The sequence below is a fragment of the Heloderma suspectum genome, chromosome 1 (genome assembly GCF_057233095.1).
Source record: "Heloderma suspectum isolate Gila_16-S chromosome 1, 16-S_ref, whole genome shotgun sequence".
NCBI classification, from domain to species: domain Eukaryota; kingdom Metazoa; phylum Chordata; class Lepidosauria; order Squamata; family Helodermatidae; genus Heloderma; species Heloderma suspectum.
Genome location: NC_139458.1, coordinates 239,330,991 through 239,353,440, shown reverse-complemented (window position 1 = coordinate 239,353,440; position 22,450 = coordinate 239,330,991). Strand labels below are relative to the sequence as shown.

Sequence of the window (22,450 nt, the reverse complement as noted above, 5' to 3'; positions counted from 1 at the left end):
TCAGGTCAACCTTGTCTTTATGAAAAATCATATAGGGGTGATCAACCCATAAGGCAGAAAGTTCAGTAATGCATCTGAAGGACATGAGAGCAACCAAAAAAGCCACTTTCCATGATAGCAACCAAAGGTCCATAATGGTCAGAGGTTCAAAGGGCCTCAAAAGAAGGGCAGAAAGAACAACAGAGAGACTCCACTGAGGTACTAGAGGTACCTCTTACTGGAGGTGCCAGATTCTTTAAGCCCTGTAGGAACTGATGGTTTCTGACTGAAGAGGGAGGAACCTTGAACTTGCCTCTATAAAAAGAAAGGGCTGCCAAATAAACCATTATGGATGAAAATGTTAAACCTTTTTGAAACAAGCGATGCAAAAACAAAATAACATTTTCAATCAATCCCTGATGGGGATCGAAACCATGGAGACTTGCAAACTTCAAATGCGATGAAAACTTAGGACCAATGCGTAGCCGGCTTCTGAGCAGCATCCAAAACTGCCTGGACCTTGAATGGGAGTCAAGTACTGGTACTCACTGCTGAATCCTCCAGGGCATGACTTTCAGGGTGTTGAGATCTGGGTGTCAGATCCTGCCTTGATCCTGAGATATCAGATCCAAGGATTGTGGAAAGTGTAGCAACTGTCTTTTGGACAGATGCAGCAAGGCTGCAAACCAGGGCTGTCTCAGCCACCAAGGAGCAATCAAAATACAGTCCATTCCGACTTCCGGTCAGAGCCAACGTTGCCCTGGTGGCGTTCTGCGGAGTTTCCACGAGACGCTATCTCAAACAGCTTTTAAAAGGTTGAAAAATCTTTTCATCCTTCCCTGGAATGAAAGGGGTAAGCAAGAGCAGCATCTGGATGAAGCCTTGGAAGGGTAGCTCTTTCTGCAACGCAGCAGAGGGGCTGGCCTCTGAGGCAAATCTGCCAGAGCTTAATCACTACTCAAAGTTGTTTTGACAACTCCTATCTAATAAGAAGGAATCAGGGCTGACAAGTTCCAATGTAGTTTTTGGTGTTTATGGACTAAGGAATACCAGCAATATTCGAGGACCTACAAGACTTGATGTGATTTAGGTTGAAGATGATTATGTTGTTGTGTTCTTTGATTCATTTATAAAGATAAAAGTAGAATAAAAAGTATTAGAAAAAACAAAAAACAAAAAACAAAATGCAGTCCATTCCATCGTGTGCTAGTTTCTGGAGCACCCTTGAGAGAAGGGGAAATGGAGGAAATAGGTAAAACAGTTCCCATGCCATCAAAGTTGAAAGATGTCACCCAACAACAATGAACTGATCCCCACTCTCATGCAGAATCTCTCGCATATCGCATTCGATGGGGTCATGAACAAATCTGTTGTGGGCCAACCCCATTTCAGGAAGACATGATGTAGGATGGAGGTAGACATCTGCCATTTGTGGGATGATTGGTACGACCGGCTTAGCTTGTCCGCCAAAACATTGTCTTCACCAGCAATGTGAACAGCACACAAAAGGATGTCTCTCTGGACTGATGAGCTTGGATGAATGTGTGTCCTTGCTTCTTGATGTGCCACACCACCATATTGTTGGTCAGGATTTGCACATGCCTTTCTTGAAGGTAAGTCTTGAATGCATGCATCATCTTCCGAACAGTGAGAAATTCTAGGCAGTTTATGTGATGTTTCTTCTCCACTACAGACCACTACAGGTCCCCTGGATCCAAAGTGGATCACAATGAGCTCCCCATCCCAAAAGGGAAGCTTCTGTTGTCAATATCCACATTGGGGATGCTTGGATGAAGGGAGCGCCCTGACATAGGTTGTGTGGTTGCATCCACCACAGAAGGGAGTTTGCTATTTTGTCTGGAATCCTTAGGTGACAATGCCGAGCATGAGAGGTGGAATCCAAGTTTCAGAGCAGCCAGTTCTGTAAAGGTCACATCCCAAGCCTTGCCCAATGAACAACTGTGACCGTTGCTGCCATTTGACCCAGGAGTGTCTGCATAGGGTGAACAGTGACTAACCGCTGAATGTAAAAGGTCTCTGCAAGGGCAACCAACTGCTCTTGCCACTTTTGAGGGAGGTAAGCATGAGCAACCGTCGAATTCAGCAATGCCCCTATAAACTGGAGACATTGTGTTGGCTTCCAAGGTTGACTTTTCCCTGATGACGTACAGGCCTAATGCTCCCAGAAGGTTCAGAACAATCTTGATGGCATGAAAAAGGGAATCTTCAGTGTCCGAGATGAGGGGCCAATCATCTAGGTAAGGGTAGAACAATGTCTTGAAGTCAGAGGTACACACGCACAACTGCTATGCATTCCATAAGGACTCTCAGGGCAGTTGCCAGACTGAAGAGCAGGACTCAAAATTGGAACATGTCAGTACCAATAATGAAACGCAAGTACCTCTGATGAGCTTCCGCAATTGTTATATGGAAATATGCGTCCTTCATATCTGTGGCTGCAAACCAAACACCCTTTCAAAGGAGAGGAAGGATTGAAGCCATTGTGATAATTCTGGATTTTCTGGGAGTTAGAAATTTGTTCAAGTTCCTTAAGTTCAAGTTCCTCAAGTTCCTTAAGCAGAGGTCTCTGTCCTGTTTCGGTACGGTAAAGTACTGGGAGAAGAAACCATCTTCTGGCTGACATGGAAGAACTCTCTGGATTACTCACTTTTGGAGCAGGGTGGTCATCTCCAAGAGGAGGGCCAGCGACTGGAGGGGTGACACAAACAACACCTAACTGGGGCAGGGTACGAAACTCTCTCATGTAGCCTTGGCTGATCATATTTAACGCCCAGCTGTCCGTTATTATTTTCCAAGAGAGTAGGAACTGAGCCAGGACAGACCCGAAAAAAGGTTGGCTTGGGAGACTGAACGTGGGAAACATTGGAAAAGCAAAGCTGCTGCTTAGATGAAGAATCAGGCCTACCACGACCTTGACAAAGGTCAAGGTCTATAAGACCATCAACTCCAACCCCTGCTCAATGCAGGAATCTAAGTCAAAGCATCCCTGACAGATGGCTGTCCAACTTCATCTTGAATGCCTCCGGTATGAGAGAGCCCACTATATCCCTAGGTAATTGGTTCTATTGTTGTATTGCTCTAACAGACAGGAAGTTTTTCCTGATGTTCAGCCAGAATCTGGCTTCCTGTAACGTGAGCCCATTATTCCGTGTCTGCACTCTGGGATGATAGAGAAGAGATCCCGGCCTTCCTCTCTGTGACAACCTTTCAAATACTTGAAGAGTGCTATCATATCTCCCCTCAGTCTTCTCTTCTGCAGGCTAAACATGCCCAGTTCTTTCAGTCTTTCCCCATACAGCTTTGTTTCCTGTCCACTGATCATCTTCACTGCCCTCCTCTGAACCCTCTCCAGCTTGTCTGAATCCTTCTTAAAGTGTGGTCCCCAGAATGGGACACAGTACTCCAGATGAGGCCTAACCAGTGCTGAGTAGAGGGGAACTAGTTCCTCACGTGATTCGGAAGCAATGCTTCTATGAATGCAGCCCAAAAGAGCATTTGCCTTTTTCACAGCCGTATCACATTGTTGGCTCATATTCGGCTTGTGATCTACAACAATTCCAAGATCCTTCTCGCTTGTAGTATTGTTGAGCCAAGTATCCCCCATCTTCAAACTGAGCATTTGGTTTCTTTTTCCTAGGTGCAGAACTTGGCATTTATCCCTATTTCATTCTGTTGTTTTCTACCCAGCGCTCCAGCATATTAAGATCACTCTGAATTTTGTTTCTGTCTTCCTGAGTATTAGCTACCCCACCCAATTTTGCTAGTTTGCTAATAAGGATAACATGGGACACTTTGTCAAAAGCTTTGCTGAAGTCGAAATTATGTCCGCAGCATTCCCACAGTCCACAAGGAAGGTTACCTGATCAAAAAATGAGATCAGGTTAGTCTGGCAGGATTTGTTCTTGACAAATCCATGTTGGCTTCAAGTAATCAATGCATTGTTTTCGAGGTGCTTACAGACTGATGGCTTTAGAAGATAGGAACAACATTAGCCCTCCTCCAGTCATCTGGCACTTCAGCTGTCTTCCATAATTTCTCAAAGATAATAGACAGTGGTTCTGAGAGTATTTCTGCCCGTTCTTTTATTCCTCTAGGATGCAGTTCATCTGGCCCTGGAGATTTGAACTCATTCAAAGTAATTAGGTGCTCCTTGACCATATGCCTATCAATTGTTGTTGTTGTTGTTCAGTCGTTCAGTCGTGTCCAACTCTTCGTGACCCCATGGACCATAGCACGCCAGGCCTTCCTGTCCTGCGCTCTCTCCCGGAGTGTGCTCAAGTTCATATTCATTGCATCCGTGATGCTATCTAGCCATCTCATCCTCTGCCGTCCCCTTCTCCTTTTGCCTTCAGTCTTTCCCAGCATCAGGGTCTTTTCCAGAGAGTTTTCTCTTTGCATTAGGTGGCCAAAATATTTGAGCTTCAGCTTCAGTATCTGTCCTTCCAATGAGCACTCAGGGTTGATTGCCTTTGGGATGGACTGATTTGACCTCCTTGCAGTCCAGGGGACTCATAAGAGTCTTCTCCAGCACCACAGTTCAAAAGCATCAATTCTTCGGCGCTCAGCCTTCCTTATAGTCCAGCTCTCACAGCCATACATTACTACTGGGAAAACCATAGCTTCGATTAGACGGACCTTTGTCGGCAAGGTGATGTCTCTGCTTCTTACTGTGCTGTCTAGGTTGGCCATAGCTTTCCTCCCAAGGAGCAAGCGTCTTTTAATTTCATGGCTACAGTCACTGTCTGCGGTGATCTTGGAGCCCAAGAAAGTAACTTGGGCTCCAAGATCACTGCTTCCATTTCTTCCCCTTCTATATGCCAGGAAGTGATGGGGCCAGATGCCATGATCTTTGTTTTTTAATGTTGAGTTTCAAACCAGCTTTTGTGCTCTCCACTTTCACCCTCAACAAGAGGCTCTTTAGATCCTCTTCGCTATCTGCCATTAGGGTGGTATCATCTGCATATCAGAGGTTGTTGATAATTCTCCCAGCAATCTTAATTCCGACCTGTGATTCATCCAACCCGGCGTTTCTCATGATGTACTCTGCATATAAGTTAAATAAGCAGGGCGACAATATGCAGCCTTGTCGTACTCCTTTCCCAATTTTGAACCACTCGGTTGTTCCATGTCTGGTTCTGACTGTTGCTTCTTGACCCTCGTACAGGTTTCTCAGGAGACAGGTAAGGTGGTCTGGTACTCCCCTCTCTTTAAGAATTTGCCAGAGTTTGTTGTGATCCACACAATCAAAGGCTTTAGCGTAGTCAATGAAGCATAAATAGAGGTTTTTCTGGAATTCTCTTGCTTTCTCCATGATCCAGCGAACGTTGGCGATTTGATCTCTAGTTCCTCTGCCTTTTCGAAACCCAGCTTGTACTTCCGGTAATTCTTGGTTCGCATACTGCTGAAGCCTAGCTTGTAGGATTTTGAGCATCACCTTGCTGGCATGTGAAATGAGCACAATTGTGCGGTAGTTTGAACACTCTTTGGCGTTGCCCTTCTTTGGAATTGGAATGTAAACTGACCTTTTCCAGTCTTGTGGCCACTGTTGAGTGTTCCAAATTTGTTGGCATATTGTGTGCAGCACTTGAACAGCATCATCTTTTAGGATTTTAAATGGCTCAGCTGGAATACTGTCATCTCCGCTAGCTTTGTTGTTAGTAATGTTTCCTAAGGCCCACTTGACTTCACTCTCGAGGATGTCCGGCTCAAGTTCAGTGACCGCACTATCATGGCTATCAGGGACATTCAGATCTTTCCTGTATAGTTCTTCTGTGTATTCTTGCCACCTCTTCTTAATCTCATCTGCTTCTGTTAGGTCCCTGCCTTCTTTGTCCTTTATCATGCCCATCTTTGCAGAAAACGTTCCCTTGAGATCTCCAATTTTCTTGAAGAGATCTCTAGTCTTTCCCATTCTGTTGTTTTCCTCGATTTCTTTGCATTGTTCATTTAAGAAGGCCTTCTTGTCTCTCCTTGCTATTCTCTGGAACTCTGCATTCAGTTGGATATATCTTCCCCTTTCTCCCTTGCTTTTCGTTGTTCCTTGACCATATGCCTATCAATCCCAAGCTGCAATCCTGCCCCTTCAGCCTGGACTTCGCCTTTGCCAGGGGGGTCATAGACCCTCTTTTGGGAGAAGAGTGAGCCCAAGTAGGAATTGAGCACTTCTGCCTTTTCTTTGTCATCTGTTATCATTTTGCCATCCTTATTTAATAGTGGGACCACCATTTCTTTCCTCTGTCTTTTACTATGCGCATATCTGAACAAGGCTTTTTGGTGCTTTTAGTATCCCTCACTAACCTCAGCTCATTCTCAGCTTTAGCCTTCCTGATGCCATCCCTGCAATTCTGTGCTACCTGCCTGTACTCTTCCTTTGTAGCTTGGCCTTCCTTCCAGTTCCTATATGTGCCCTTTTTTGTTTTCAGGTCATCTCTTAGCTTTTTGTGAAGCCACGTTGGCTTCTTCTGTTGTCTTCCACCTTTTTTTCTTGTTGGAATTGTTTGTAATTCTGCCTTGAGAATTTCCTTTTTGAAAAACTGCTACCCATTTGGACTCCTTTTCTCGTTAGAGTCGCTTGCCATGGGACCTTACTTATCATTGTTTTCAGTTTATTAAAATTGGCTTTCCTAAAATCCAGGGTACGCGTCTGGCTACACTCGGCTTTTGCTTCCTTTAGTACCAAGAACTCAAATACAACATGATCACTTTCCCCCAGAGTTCCCGTAACTGCTACTTTATCCACTAAGTCATCCCTGTTGGTTAGGATCAAGTCAAGGATAGCCGATCCTCTAGTTCCTTCCTCCACTTTCTGTAGGAGAAAGTTATCAGCAACACAAGTCAGGAATTTCTTGGAGGGGCCATGTTTTGCAGAATTTGTCCCCCAACAAATATCAGGGAAATTGAAGTCCCCCATTACTACTACATCATGCTTCCTTGAAACATTGGCTATTTGCTTTTCAAGTTTCATCATCGTCTTCTCCTTGATTGGGTGGCTGGTAGTAGACTCCCAACCACCATCTTCCTTTTATTCTTTGCTCCATTTATTTTAACCCAGATGCTCTTGATGGGGCTACCAAGCTCCTCCTCCTGTATTTCTGTGCAGACATATGTATTTTTCACATATAGTGCAACTCCACCTCCATTTCTGTTCCTTCTGTTCTTTTTTGAACAAGTTATATCCTTCAATTGCTGTATTCCAGTGATAGGAGTCATCCCACCAAGTTTCAGTTATACCTATCAAGTCATAATTTCCCTCCTGTATTAAGAGTTCAAGTTCGTTCTGTTTGTTTCCCATACTCTGGGCATTAGTATATAGACATCGAAGACCATGTGCTTCATAGTTTGGCTTTCTTCCTACATGTTTGTGAAGACTATTATTGGACGCTATTAGAGAGCCCTCCATTGCAGTGCATGAGCCTTTGTCCATTGTTACCCCCAACTTTATGTCTCCCTTCCCCATAGGAATCAGTTTAAAGCCTTCCTGATAAGGTTCTTCATGCTGTGGCCAAACACATTCTTCCCAGCCTTTGTGAGGCGCAACCTGTCCCTTGCCAACAGTCCATCTTCCAGGAAGTATAGCCCATGGTCCCAGAATCCAAATCTCTCTCATCGGCACCACCTCCGCAGCCAGTCATTCACCCGGAGTATTTTTCTTTCCCTTTCTATCTCTCTTCTAACTACTGGAAGGATGGATGAGAAAACTATCTGGGCCTCAAAGTTCTTGAGTTTCCTTCCCAAAGCTTCAAAGTCTGATGTGATTTCTTCGTAGCTCTGCTTGGTGGTATCATTTGTTCCCACATGGATGAGTAGAAAGGGATACCTGTCAGTGGGCTTTATGAGTGCAGGCAACCCTTCAGTCACGTCTCTAATCTGTCCTCCTGGGAGACAGCATACCTGGTGAGTCCATGGGTCTTCACGACATACTTGGGTTCCAATCCCATGCAGCAAGGAGTCTCCCACTACTACTACTCTTCTCTTTTTGTTGTTGTAGGCCTTGGTTTCATTGCCTCTGCTTGACTGACCTTCAGCCTCTTGCTCGCTCTCCTGCATGGTCCCCTGTAATTCTTCCTCTGCAGGCTGTCCTCCAGTCTCTTCCTCAAATACCTGAAAATGGTTGCATAGTTTCCCTGCTTCCACTGGTGCAGAGTGGCTTCTAGTTCTTCTGCTCCTAACTGTCACCCTGTCACCTAACTGTCACCTATGCTCTATTTCATTTTTCCTCGCCTCAGCGTTTTCCTTTTCTGCCTTAGCTTGTTGTTGCTCTTCTAACTTCTGTTCTTCACTTTGCTGCTGTAGTTCCACTGTTCTGTCTAATAACTCTTCGTCTTCTCTTATTCCCTGGAGGGTCGACACCCGCCGCTCCAGTCCTCTTTTTCTTCCAGCAGCGTGATCAATTTGCACTTGTTGCACATGCAGGCCATGTTGATCTCAGCCAAGAAAACAAACACTGCGTGCACCTTGCAGGTCACCACCACTGGAGAGTCTATTCCTTCCATAGTCTCTATTCCCTTTATGTTTCTAGCTTTATGATTGTACTGGAATAGCCTGTGCTTTGTCCTTTATTCACTGGAGGTTAACAACAGAGTCCCACTGGTATGGAAGTGTGTGTTACAAGAAAAAGATTAAAAAAAAACTGTTAGGAGCCTCCCCCTTGACCCTCCCTGCCGAACTCCTGTTTGCTCTCCCTGTTTGCTTGTTCTGATCGCTCTCTCTCTCTGGGACCTTGCTTGCTTGTATAGCTCCTAGATCAGCTGGAGCAGCTTCCTCTGCTCTGCTCAGCTAGGAGACAGGAAACAGACTGAAACTCCCTGCCCACACAGCTGCTGGGAGTCCTCAGGCCATACCCCTTCAGTTCAATTGGAGCTTTCAGGAGCCATGGTGAGCACACAGTGACTCAGAATAGAAAGTCCCCTGGACTTACTGCAGCCCACTCACCACTTTGCCTTTGTCTGCTCTTCTACTGCAACTCTCCTGCCAACCTCCTATTTGCTCCCCGTTTGCTCACTCTGATCACTCGCTCTCTGGGAGCTTGCTTGCTTGCTTGTGTAGCCCCTAGAGCAGCTGGAGCAGCTTCCTCTGCTCAGCTCAGCTAGGAGACAGGAAGCGCAAGTGGTGTACATAGGTTCACTGCCTCTGGTACTGGAGGTAGCACATAGCCATCAAGACTAGTAGCCATAGATAGCCTTCTCCTCCAGGAATTTGGTTAACCCCCTTTTAAAGCCATCCAAATTGGTGGCCATCACTATATCCCGTGGTAGCAAATCCCATTGTTCAACTATGCGCTGTGTGAAGAAGTACTTCCTTTTATCGGTCCTGAATCTCCCACCAATCAGCTTCATAGGGTTCTAGTATTTTGAGAGAGGGAGAAAAATGCCTCCCTATCTACATTCTCCACACCATGCTTAATTTTGTACACCTCTATCATGTCTCCCTTTACTCTCCTTTTTTCCAAGCTAAACAGTCCCAGCTGTTGTAACCTTCTCTCATAGGGGAGATGCTTCAGCCCCTTGATCATTTTAGTTGCCCTTTTCTGCACCTTTTCCAGCTTTACAATATCTTTTTTTAGGTGTGGTGACCAGAATTGGACACAGTATTCCTAGTGTGGTCAGACCATAGATTTGATAAGGGCAGTATGATACTGGCTGTTTTATTCTCAATTCCTTTTCTAATTATACCTAACATGGAGTTGGCCTTTGGTTTTTTAGAGCGGGCACACACTGGGTTGATATCTTCATTGAGCTGTCCATTGCAACCCCAAGATCTCTTTCCTGGTCAGTCACCGCTAGCTCAGATCCCCACAAGCTATACTTGAAGTTGGGATTTTTTGCCCCAATGTGCACCACTTTACACTTGCTTACATTGAACCACATTTGCCATTTAGATGCCCATTCTCCCAGTTTGGAGAGATAATTTTGGAGCTCTTCATAATCCCTTTTTGTTTTAGCCACCCTAAATAAGTTGGTGTCATCCGCAAACTTGGCCACTTCACTGCGCACTCCTCATTCCAGATCATTTATGAACAGGTTGAAAAGCATTGGTGCCAATACAGATCCATACGGGACTCCACCATTTACTTCCCTCTACTGGGAGAATTTACCATTTATTCGTACTCTCTGCTTTCTGTTCTTTAACCGTTACTGATCCATAATAGGACCTCTCTTCTTTTTCCATGACTGCTAAGTTTGCTCAGGAGTCTCTGGTGAAGGGCTTTGTCAAAAGCCTTTTGGAAGTCCAAGTAAACAATGTCTACCAGATCACCCCTCTCTACGTGTTTATTGACACTCTCAAAGAACTCTAGAAGGTTAGTGAGACAGGACATACCTTTGCAGAAACCATGTTGACTCTTTTTCAGCAGGGCTGGTCCTTCTATATGCTTACTAATTTTAACTTTAATGCCTTCAACCTATTTACCTGGAACCAACGTTAAGCTAACCGGCCTGTAATTTCCCAGATCTCCCCTGGATTCCTTTTTGAAAACTGGTGTTATGTTGGCCATCTTCCAGTCCTCTGGTATAGATGCTGATCTTAGGGACATGACAGCAATCCTCAGAAGTGTATGACCTCCTGCTAGAAGGGCTGAAGGAGGAATTGCTGCTGGATTTAAACCTGTCATTTCTCCTGAGCCTTGACTCGTCTACCAGATGTCCTGCTGTGCCTATGCCTTTTCTTTCCCTTGTCTGATTTCTGAGGGGAGATCTGGACCAGGAGTGGCTACCACTATGTGCCCTTTCTGCCCAGGTGGGAAAAAACCCTTCACCTCTGTAGAAATGAGTGCCTTTACTCACTGTAAAAACTCAGGATGGGCTTGCTCCCCACTGAAGTTTGGTAGTGATGAAGACAGACTTGAGGTGGCAGGGGGGTATCTTACCTCCTCCTGATCTGGTAAGGCGCTGCAATATGGCAGGGGCAGTCCCATTTTGCTCTATGTCGGTCACTGTCTCCCTCCAAAATGGCAACTCCATCTGCCACCAGATCCTTTGGTGCATGAGAAGCTGCCATCCTGGAATGTGATTAAACACTGGAAGTAGGCAGGAGTCTGTATCTGCCCCCTGTACATGTGCATATGTGAGTCTGGGGCTTTTCTAGTATTAAATGTTGCTTGTAAGCCACCTTGAGAATTATTTGACTAAAAGGTAGAGTATAAATTTTCAAGATAAATAAAATAGGTGGTGCCAACATGCTGAGGCACCCGATTCCTTGGTGGCACATTGTACATGCAGCAGTCTCTTCCGGAGGGAGCAGGGAAATGGAGCTGCCACCTATTGGACAAGTCTTCCTGACAGTGAAAGGCCTTGTCCTGAGTGAGCTGTGTGGGGAAGGGAAGAGCATTTTTCATTCTTTTCTTTTTTTAAGTACAACACTGAGCTCTCAGGAGCTCACCAAGAACTCTGGATCTCTGCCACTAGGCAAGGCCAGTCTGGGAGTGCAGGAGGGAAGCCCCTCCCCTTTAAAGAAACAACTAAAGCTACTAGACCCTGCCTCCTGATCCAGGGGAGATACCTACTCTTGAAGGCTGTTGGAATGTCCTGTAATTCTCAGGGGAGAAATGCAGGTTGCTTACCTGTAACTAGTTCTTTGAATGGTCATCTGTGCATTCACATGTATGGACTCTGCATCTGCGCTGAGCCTCTTTTGGGAAACTTCTAAAGCTGAGCAACATTTTTGGCGGGAACCCTCCCCTACTGTCCACTGCACATGTACCAATGGGTTTCTGCCCATTCCCTCAGTTCTATGAAACCAACTAGCGTGGCCTCTAATCTGAAGGAAAAATCACACCTCGGTACTGACATCAAAGTCGACATCGACACTGAAGTGGGGACAGTGGGTGGGGTGTGCAAATGCACAGATGACCACTCAAAGAACTACAGTCACAGGTAAGCAACCTGCATGTCTTCTTCGTGGTCTCTGTACATCACACATATGAGCGATTAACAAGCTCCCTTACCAGTGGTGGGTAGGTATCTCACAGCAAGACCAATGACAGCATGGCTGTCCCAAAAGCACAGTCAGAATGTGCCTTGACATCCATTTTAATGCTTTATGAACGTCGAGGGTTTTGCCCATGTTGCTGCTTTACTTAAGTCTGACAATGGCAAATCTTTGCAGAAGGCTGTAGACGTGGCAACTGCTCACATGGAATGTGCCCGAACATGAGATGGATGCTCCAAGCCTGATATGTCATAGGCCAGACCAATAGTCTGCACAAGCCATTGAGCCTTTGAGAAGAAACAGGGAGACCCTTCCTGGGACCACCATAACATATGAAAAGTCTCTGTGTCTTATGGAAAGAGGTTGTCCTTGACTTATAAAAGGCCAATGCTCTCTTTACATCCAAAGCATACAACTTTCTTTCCAGATCAGAATAAGGATCCGGGAAAAAAGTTGGAAGTGAGATGGATTGGTTGACATGGAAATCAGAGACCACCTTTGGTAAAAAGTCAATGTCCGGCCTCAGGTCAACCTTGTCCTTATGAAACATCAGGTAGGAGTGATCAACTTGTAAAGCACAAATCTCACTAGCACGTCTGGAGGAAGTGATGGCAACCAGAAAGGCCACTTTCCACGACAGCAACCGAAGATCCCTCGTGGCCATAGGTTCAAAGGGCTTCAAGAGAAGGACATGCAAAACAACAGAAAGATTCCACTGAGGTACTACAGTTCTCAATGGGGAGCCAAATTCTTTAAGCCCCACAGAAACTGACAAGTAGTTGGGTAAGTGAATAGCAAAAAAGCTTGAACTTGCCCTCTATAAAAAGAAAGAGCTGCCAAGTAGACCTTTATGGGCAAAAATTGTAAACCTTTCTGAAACAAACGATGCAAAAAACAAAATAACATTTTTCAATTGATCCCTTCAGTGGATCAAAACCATGCAGACAAGCAAACTTTGAAAATGACATCCACTTAGCTGCATAGGATTGATGTGTAGCTGGCATCCTAGCTGCATCCAAAACTGTCTGGACTTCCAGCAGGAGTCGAACATCAGCATTCACTGCCAAATCCTCTGGGCTGTGAGTTTCAGGGTGTTGAGATCTGGATGTTGGATCCTGCCTTGATCCTGAGATATCAGATCTGAGGACTGTGGAAGACACAGGAACTGTCTTTTGGACAGATGCAGCAAGACTGCAAACCATGACTGCCTCGGCTACCAAGGAGAGATCAAAATACAGTCCGGCCCATAGTTTTTGGAGCACCCTCAAGAGAAGGGGAAATGGAGGGAATAGGTAAAACATCTCCCCATGCCATCGAAGTTGAAAGGCATCACCCAACAACCATCAGCCGATCCCTGCTCTTATGCAAAATCTCTTGAAGTTTGCATTCGATGGGGTGGCAAACAAGTCCGTCGTGTGCCAACCCTATTTTATGAAGAGATGATGTAGGATGGAGGTGGACATCTGAATTCAACGATTCAGCATGGACTGCGTCAAAAACCAGGTCCTGGACATGCTGCTCCAGTTGCTGCATGTCAATACCCAGCGAACAGGCTAACCTGTTCTCCAAAATTAAACATGTCCTCCAAAGAAGAACCTCCCTCCTGCCTCCCTGTGACATCATCCAGAGAAGGAACCGAAGATGGAATGGAGGAATGCAAAGAAGAATCAGACTGGCAATCACCTGCAGAATTATGAAGTGAAGGCGCTCTAGGAGCTGGGACAGGTGAAGGATTAGTTTGCGCCACAGGTGAAGGTAGTAGCTGAGTCAGCTTGACTGATGTTGTCTGGCTCTGTAGTAAGGACGACGAGTAGGGCGGCACAGGCAGAGGTGGAACAAAATCATTTCCCACTAGGGGACAAGACTTGAGTCTCCGACAACCAAGGGTGGTACTGAAGTGAAGTTGCCCCAAGATATTTTGCTCGAATATTAGTAGTAATATTCCCAATCCCAAGAATAATGCCAATCCTCAAACACATAGCACTGTGGTGGTGGGTAAGACCACTCAGAGCTCCTATCCCAAATGCTATGAGGAGACCTGGTCCTTTCCCTACACTGATAGTTGTGATGACGATCACCATAAGGAGACCTGAATGCCTCAAGAGGAAGGAAATGATGTTCTCGGTCCCTGAAGGAGACGGTAATCACTGTCGAGAAGCCTCATCTCTCACTGAGGACAACAACTGGCAATCTTCCAAAGTCTCAAGAAACTGGCTGCAGGGGAAACAGCTCTAACATTTCACCTTCCGACGCCATAGAAATTGGCTTGATTACAGGAGTGCTCAGTACTGATAGAAGTACCCAGATAAGTGAATCCAGTAAAGGTGGAGGGGTTAGAATCTTAGGTTTTGAAGGCTTATCACCAACCCTCTTTTTCTTCTGTTTCTTCAGGCTATCAGATCCCAACTTTGGAACTTTAGCCTTTTTCAAAATCTTCCTCACCATCTAAAGCACTAAAGACTGCCCCAGAGTTGGAGGGTTGGCCCAGTCAGCGGAGCCAGAGGTACAAGAAAATGATGGCTTTGACAAAGACACAGCAACCATTGTCTCCTAATTTATATGAGAGTCAGCTGAATTTTTTGGATCTGTGCCCAACAAAGCCTTCCTCCACAGCTCTGCCTTGAGTCTGTCAGACCTGTTCTTCCGTGCCTCTTTAGGCACGGGAACTGGCACAAGGAGCGAGCGTCGAGTAAGTGACCCCCACCCAAACAAAAAAGGCAAAGAGAGTGAGGGTCAGTGGAGGGGCAACTTAATCCTACATTAGATGAAACCAGGCCTTTGTGGCCATATGAAAACAGCAGCTGTGGCAGACAACAAAAAGACGAAGAACAGACAACAATTTTTTTTTAAGGTAACGACCAAACAAGAAAAAAATATAGAAAACAAAAGAGAAAGAAAGGACCTCAGCACCAGTTTGAAAAACACTGAAAAAATTCTGTATGAACAAAGGAAGCTCTTGAAGAGGCTACCACTAGGTGGTCGAAAAAGAACAGAGGGAACAGGAGGCAACCCACTGATACATGCGCAGTGGACGGTGGGGGAGGGTTCCCGCCAAAAACGTTCTTCAGCTTTAGAAGTTTCCCGAAAGAGGCTCCGTGCAGGCGCAGAGCCCACATGTGTGATGCACATAGACCATGAAGAAGAATTAATGGTTCAACAATGGAAACAGAATGATTTTCACAACTCCAGCAAAACTTGACCCATTTCATTGTGACAGAGGAGGATATTTAAAAATGCTTTTCAGTTTGGCAAGCTTCTACAGATCACAACATTACTTCCTTGTATTCATCTAGCTATATTGTTGAATTGGTTGTGAATACCTCTCCAGTAAATGTTAGTACTGGGCCATCATTCCTAGTTTCAGTGTTAATAGCACAGCAGGAACCCAACCCTAGTCATGCTTACTTCAGAGTTCCAATGATTTAAATGAGACTTACTTCTAAGTAAGCAAACCTGAGATTGCAGTTTAAGCTATGCTAAAATGTCCCACCTGAGATTCTGATAGCACTTCATGATGTTCTACTGCACTTGTTTCCTTATAGCAATTGTTATGGAAAGTTGTTTCCATACGCGTACCAAAGAATAAGATCTAAAATGGGTCTAATAAAGGTATAACCTCACCAAGGTTAAAGAGTGCCAAAAATTATTTGATCAGCCTCATTACAAAGCATTACCATGAATCTTGAGTAGTAATGTGAAAATGAATTAAAATTTCTGTAAATCCAAATTAAAAGCACCCTTAGAAAATTTACTTAAAGGGTGGCCACTGGGAGAAGATCTAATCCCCTAATTTCAAGGTACAAGGCCTTCCCAAATTGTCCAAAGTACGTGGTCCAAGTTAAAAAACAAAGTTCAGTACCACTAACGTGTTTTGGTGCAAGGCCTTCCCAAACATGGTACGCTCCAGATGTTTTAGACTACAAACCCCATCAATCCTCACCATTGGCCATACTCATTGTTGCTTATGGGAGTTGTAGTCCAGAATTTTATTAGTAAAACAGACAGATACACAGGAAAACACAGGAAAAATGCTTTCTATTCTTATTCAGCATTCATGGAAGTATGGCTGAAGTAGGTTCGAAAACTAAGTTTACTAGATTATAGATGCTGCAACACATTTGCAAACAAGGTTATTTGGATTGATCAAATCATCAAGCACCTCTTACATACTTTTAGGGAGCAATCCTATGGCTGCTAGTCAGTGGCTAGACGGCCATAGGATATGTGGTTTTCTGGGAACCAACCTTCCCCCCTTCCATGCCCAGCGCTCCCTGCTCGGATGAGGAGCGTTGAGCGGTCAAAACGGAGCATTCTGGGGGCATTCTGGGGCGGGGAAGGCGGAAATGCCGGTAAGATCACATCTGAAATTGGCTGTCTAGCCGCAAATCCAGGGTGGCAGAAGCGCAGAGGGAACGATCCCCTCCAAGCTTCTCCTGCCCTGCACTGGATAGGTGGTCGCCTCCGAGTTCAGTGGCAGCTGCCTATCCCCATAGGATTGCGCCCTTAAAATAGGGTACTTTTATAATGTAGCTCACTCTATCATTTTAAGAGTTTTAGTGTTTTAAAAAATGTTATATTTTTAAAATTTGTATTATAAACCACCTTGGGATATATATTATAAAGGGATACATACATGTTCTAAATAAATAAATGAATTAATTTAAAATCCACCAATGGGTAGATTTCATTTCATGATCACACTTGTACACTAATAGGGATCACTTTTTGAGCTCTCAGCCAGAGCTCCAGAGATTAACAGTTCTTCGTCCTACCAATACAGAGACTAGCTTTGAAGCCAATCCCCCGTGTTTTTAAACACTAAATAAAGGGCAGGAAAGGAGACCACTGCTGGGAAGATAGCTCTATAGATATCTGCTTAACAGGAATCTATCAGATTGTTTGCCCAGTGCACTGACAATAAGTGTGAGATGACTCTGAGATGGAAAACAGCTGCAGGTGCTTAAACCTGTCTTCATGGCAATCTCAGGGCAAATTTTAATGTACTGACAAGTGAGATCAAAAGGTATCCTAAAGAGTATGTGAGCTTCTGAGTTATGCCAGACTCTTTATCAGACAGAATAAAGTATCAAATTTTCTGAGAACTAAGTTGGTTCAAAGTTGGCCAGTAGGGAAAAATAGTTAGACCTGTCTAGTGGAAATGCCCTGGAAGACCTTTGAATATCGAGGAGATAGTGTGATATGCTACAACTGCTTCTTTTATGATTGAAACTCCTCTGAGACCTTAAAAATCAAGTCTCTTGGGCCTCTTTAAGAGCCTTCTAGCCTCTTGGACTGAGTCCTGGTTTTTCTAACCAGTTAGGATGGTATGGCCTTGGAAGGCAGGGAGGATCTCTTTGGCTGCAGTCCACCCGCTAATTTAACTGAAGATGAAAAAATGATTAGACATCATGAGACCATCACAGCAGGCGTAATTGATTCGGGAGCTGCGAAAGACAGCACATAGCCACAGGGAACTTTGGGTATGTAGGTCCCTCCAGAGCTCCACCCAGTTGGAGCTTCTGGGACCATGGAGGTGCTGCACATCGGCCAACTGGAGTCTCTCCGCTGTCATTAACTGGGGCTCCTGACAGCAGAACAGAGGAGTAAGATATTTTGCTTAGTTTTGCTTCCTAACATCATATGTTTAACTGTAATACTCTGCCTGCTATAGTTAATAAAGCTTTTTGACTCTTACTCCCTTGTGTAGTCATTGCTCTGAATCCAAAAAAAGAACCTCTCTGCCTTCGGCAAAACAATCTGTAATATTCCATTCAACCACTCTATTTACAACTGAAAACAGCTTACACTTTAATTGTGCCACATGAACAGTTCTCCCCAATTGAGCAGATGAAAACAGACAGGTTACTGTGTGGTCACCACTTTAAAACAATGTCTTGTAACTTGACTCTGGCTTCTCAATCAAACCAGAATCCCAATAACTCCAAATTAAAGAGGGACATCTCAAGATTTGAATTCTCAAAGCTGCGCTTATATACATACATATAAATATGAGAACACCTTATCAGAACAGTTCCTGCACTTCACATTATTATGAATCACATCTCTGTCTGTTCTCAAGCAAGTTAATAAAATTAAGAGTGCAATCCTATACAGGTGTACTCAGAAATAAGCCCCACTGAGTTCAATGGAAGTTACTCCCCGGTACGTGTGCATAGCACTGCAGCCTCTTTTTAAAAATTTCAGCAAAACAACACCATTCCACCCCCCTTCGTTACTTAGCATTTATTCAGCTCTAGCATACTTTCTACAATTTCTAACATGAGCCTAAAGCAGTCAGTTTGTTGCTGGAATTGCTAAGATCTCTGTAGCTGTTTTCACATTTTGAAGATGGCAACACGGAGCTAATACCAACGGGTTGATTTTTGCCACATTGTAGCTGGATTTTCCCCTTCATGGATCACTGCCTTGTTGTGGCGAAGGGGCTTGCGTAACTCAGTGAAGCCATAAGCTATGCCGTGCAGGGCCACCCAAGACGGACAGGTCATGGCAGAGAGTTCTGACAAAGTGTGGTCCACTGGAGAAGGAAATGGCAACCCACTCCAGTATTCTTGCCAAGAAAACCCCATGGAACGTATCACAAGGCTAAAAGAGATGACGCCGGAAGATGAGCCCCTCAGGTCGGAAGGTGTCCAATATACTACTGGGGAAGAGCAGAGGGTATTTCAAAGTAGCGCCAGAAAGAGTGAAGCGGCTGGGCCAAAGCCAAAAGGACACTCAGCTGTGGATGTGTCTGGTGGTGAAAAGAAAGTCCGATGCTGTAAAGAACAATATTGCTTAGGAACCTGGAATGTAAGATCAGTGAATCAAGGTAAGCTGGAGGTGGTCAAACATGAGATGGCAAGATTGAACATCGACATCTTGGGAATCAGCAAATGAAAATGGACAAGCATGGGCGAATTTAATTCAGGTGACCATTATATCTACTACTGTGGGCAAGAATCCCTTAGAAGAAATGGAGTAGCACTCATAGTCAATAAAAGGGTGGGAAAAGCAGTACTGGGGTACAATCTCAAAAATGATAGAATGATCTCAGTACGAATCCAAGGCAAACCATTCAGCATCACAGTAATTCAAGTCTATGCCCCAACCACTGAGGCCGAAGAAGCCTTCTATGAAGACCTACAACACCTTCTAGAACTAACACCAAAAAAAGATGTCCTCTTCATCATAGGGGATTGGAATGCTAAAGTAGGAAGTCAAGAAATAACCGGGATAACAGGCAAGCATGGCCTTGGTGTACAAAATGAAGCAGGACAAAGACTAATAGAGTTTTGCCAAGAGAACATGCTGATCATAGCAAACACTATTTTCCAACAGCACAAGAGGCAACTCTACACATGGACATCACCAGATGGTCAATATCGAAATCAGATTGAGTATGTCCTTTGCAGCCAAAAATGGAGAAGCTCTATACAGTCAGTAAAAACAAGATCTGGAGCTGACTGTGGCTCAGATCATGAGCTTCTTCTTGCAAAATTTCGGCTTAAATTGAAGAACGTAGGGAAAACCACTAAACCACTCAGGTATGACCTAAATCATATCCCTTATGAATATACAATGGAGGTGAGGAATAGATTTAAGGGATTAGACCTGACAGACAGAGTGCCTGAGGAACTATGGACCAGGGTTGGTGGAGAATTTCTCCCCGAAACTTCGGGGGGCCGAGCGCCAACGTGTTCGGCCCCCCGAACAAGTTTCGGGGAGAAATTCTCCGCCCCCCTGCCCCCCCCGGGACGGGACTTACCTTTCCCGAATGTCCCTCCCGGCGGCGGGTCCCGGCGGCGGTTCGTCGGGTCTTCGTCAGGGGCGGGGGCGGCAGCCGATCTTTCGACCGGCTGCCGCCGCCGCCGCCATTCCAATAAAACTAAAAAAACACACAACACCCCCGTGATAGGCTATGTGACGATTAACGTAGCCTATCACGGCTAGATTTGCAAAGTCAGCTGTGATAGGCTACGTAAATCGTCACGTAGCCTATCACGGGTGACTTAAAAAAAAAAAAAAAGCGCGTACGGCTAATGGCGGCCCCCATAGGGAGCCGCCATTCGCGTTCCTTATTTGGTCGCTGTAGTCTACGTAAACCTTTACGTAGACTACGGCGAAAATAAGGGCAACGCAAATAGCGTTGCCCTTATTTTCGCTGTAGTCTACGTAATCTTTACGTAGACTACAGCGACCAAATAAGGAACGTGAATGGCGGCTCCCTATGGGAGCCGCCATTTGCGTACGCGCTTTTTTTTTTTTTAAGTCACCCGTGATAGGCTATGTGACGATTTACGTAGCCTTTCACGGCTGACTTTGCAGATCTAGCCGTGATAGGCTACGTTAATCGTCATGTAGCCTATCACAGGGGCGTTTTTTTTTTTTTTACTTTTTAGTTCGCGGCCGGGCGAGGCGAGGCGCCTCCTCCCCGGCCTAAATTTCAGCCGGGCGAGGCGGGAAGCCTCCCCCCCGGCCTGAATTTCGGCCGGGCGAGGCGGGAAGCCTCCCCCCCCCGGCCTGAACTTCGGGGGGAGAGCAGCGAAGCGCCTCCCCCCCACCGCGAAAAGCTGCGAGACCAGGTAAGTGACTTTCGTGCACGCCTACTATGGACAGAGGTCCGTAACATTGTTCAGGAGGCAGCAATTAAATCCATCCCAAAGAAAAAGAAATGCCAGAAAGCAAAGTGGCTGTCTGATGAGGCTTTACAAGTAGCTGAGGAAAGAAGGGAAGCAAAAAGCAAGGGAGAAAGGGGAAGATATATCCAACTGAATGCAGAGTTCCAGAGAACAGCAAGGAGAGACAAGAAGGCCTTCTTAAATGAACAATGCAAAGAAATTGAGGAAAACAATAGAATGGGAAAGACTAGAGATCTTTTCAAGAAAATCGGAGATCTCAAGGGAACGTTCTGTGCCACAAGACTGGAAAAGTCAGTTTACATTCCAGTTCCAAAGGAGGGCAATGCCAAAGACTGTTCAAACTACAGTACAACTGCGCTGATTTCACATGCCAGCAAGGTGATGCTCAAAATCCTACAAGCTAGGCTTCAGCAGTATGTGAACTACCGGAAGTACAAGCTGGGGTTTGAAGAGGCAGAGGAACTAGAGATCAAGTCGCCAACATTCGCTGGATCATGGAGAAAGCAAGATAATTCCAGAAAAACGTCTATTTCTGCTTTATCGACTACGCTAAAGCCTTTGATTGTGTGGAACACAACAAAATGTGGCAAATTCTGAAAGAGATGGGAGTACCAGACCACCTTACCTGTCTCCTGAGAAACCTGTACGAGGGTCAAGAAGCAACAGTCAGAACCGGACATGGAACAACCGATTGGTTCAAAATGGGGAAAGGAGTACGACAAGGCTGTATATTGTCGCCCTGCTTATTTAACTTATATGCAGAGTACATCATGAGAAACGCCGGGTTGGATGAATCAGAGGTCGGAATTAAGATTGCTGGGAGAATTATCAACAACCTCAGATATGCAGACGAGACCACCCTAATGGCAGAAAGCGAGGAGGATCTAAAGAGCCTCTTGTTGAGGGTGAAAGTGGAGAGTGCAATAGCTGGTTTGAAACTCAACATTAAAAAAACTAAGATCATGGCATCTGGCCCCATCACTTCCTGGCATATAGAAGGGGAAGAAATGGAAGCAGTGACAGATTTTATTTTCTTGGGCTCCAAGATCACCGCAGACGGTGACTGTAGCCATGAAATTAAAAGACATTTGCTCCTTGGGAGGAAAGCTATGGCAAACCTAGACAGCATAGTAAGAAGCAGAGACATCACCTTGCCGACAAAGGTCCGTCTAATCAAAGCTATGGTTTTCCCAGTAGTAATGTATGGCTGTGAGAGCTGGACTATAAGGAAGGCTGAGCGCCGAAGAATTGATGCTTTCGAACTGTGGTGCTGGAGAAGACTCTTACGAGTCCCCTGGACTGCAAGGAGGTCAAATCAGTCAGTCCTAAAGGAAATCAACCCTGACTGCTCATTGGAAGGACAGATACTGAAGCTGAAGCTCAAATATTTTGACCACCTAATGCAAAGAGAAAAGTCACTGGAAAAGACCCTGATGCTGGGAAAGATTGAAGTCAAAAGAAGAAGGGGACCGCAGAAGATGAGATGGCTAGATAGCATCACCGATGCAATGAATATGAACTTGAGCACACTCCGGGAGAGAGCGCAGGACAGGAAGGCCTGGCGTGCTATGGTCCATGGGGTCATGAAGAGTCGGACATGACTTAACGACTGAACAACAACAACAAAGCTGGATTCTACAGCCAATGCAAGCAGCTTATAACAATTCTGAACTGCCAGTGTGCTTAACCACCTCCTAATTCTGGAGATAACCCCAAAGTATTTTTTCTGTTTCTCAGCTCAGTTCTCATTTTGAAATGCTTCAGGATGGTTTAGGTTCACAGGTACTATCTAGCCATGATATAAAGACCTTTTACCACACTGCGGTGAACATTTTCTCTTAACTACCCCCAAACAGTTCCAAAACAAAGATAAACGGAAGAGGGTT

At 45.1% G+C, this 22,450-nt stretch overlaps 1 protein-coding gene across 5 annotated transcripts in view; it reads right to left on the bottom strand.

Moving 5' to 3' along the window:
- The window catches only part of PHF11 (PHD finger protein 11), a 92,714-nt gene that overhangs the window by 37,294 nt on the left and 32,970 nt on the right, over positions 1-22,450 (bottom strand). The gene's annotated exons all lie outside the window — the stretch shown is intronic.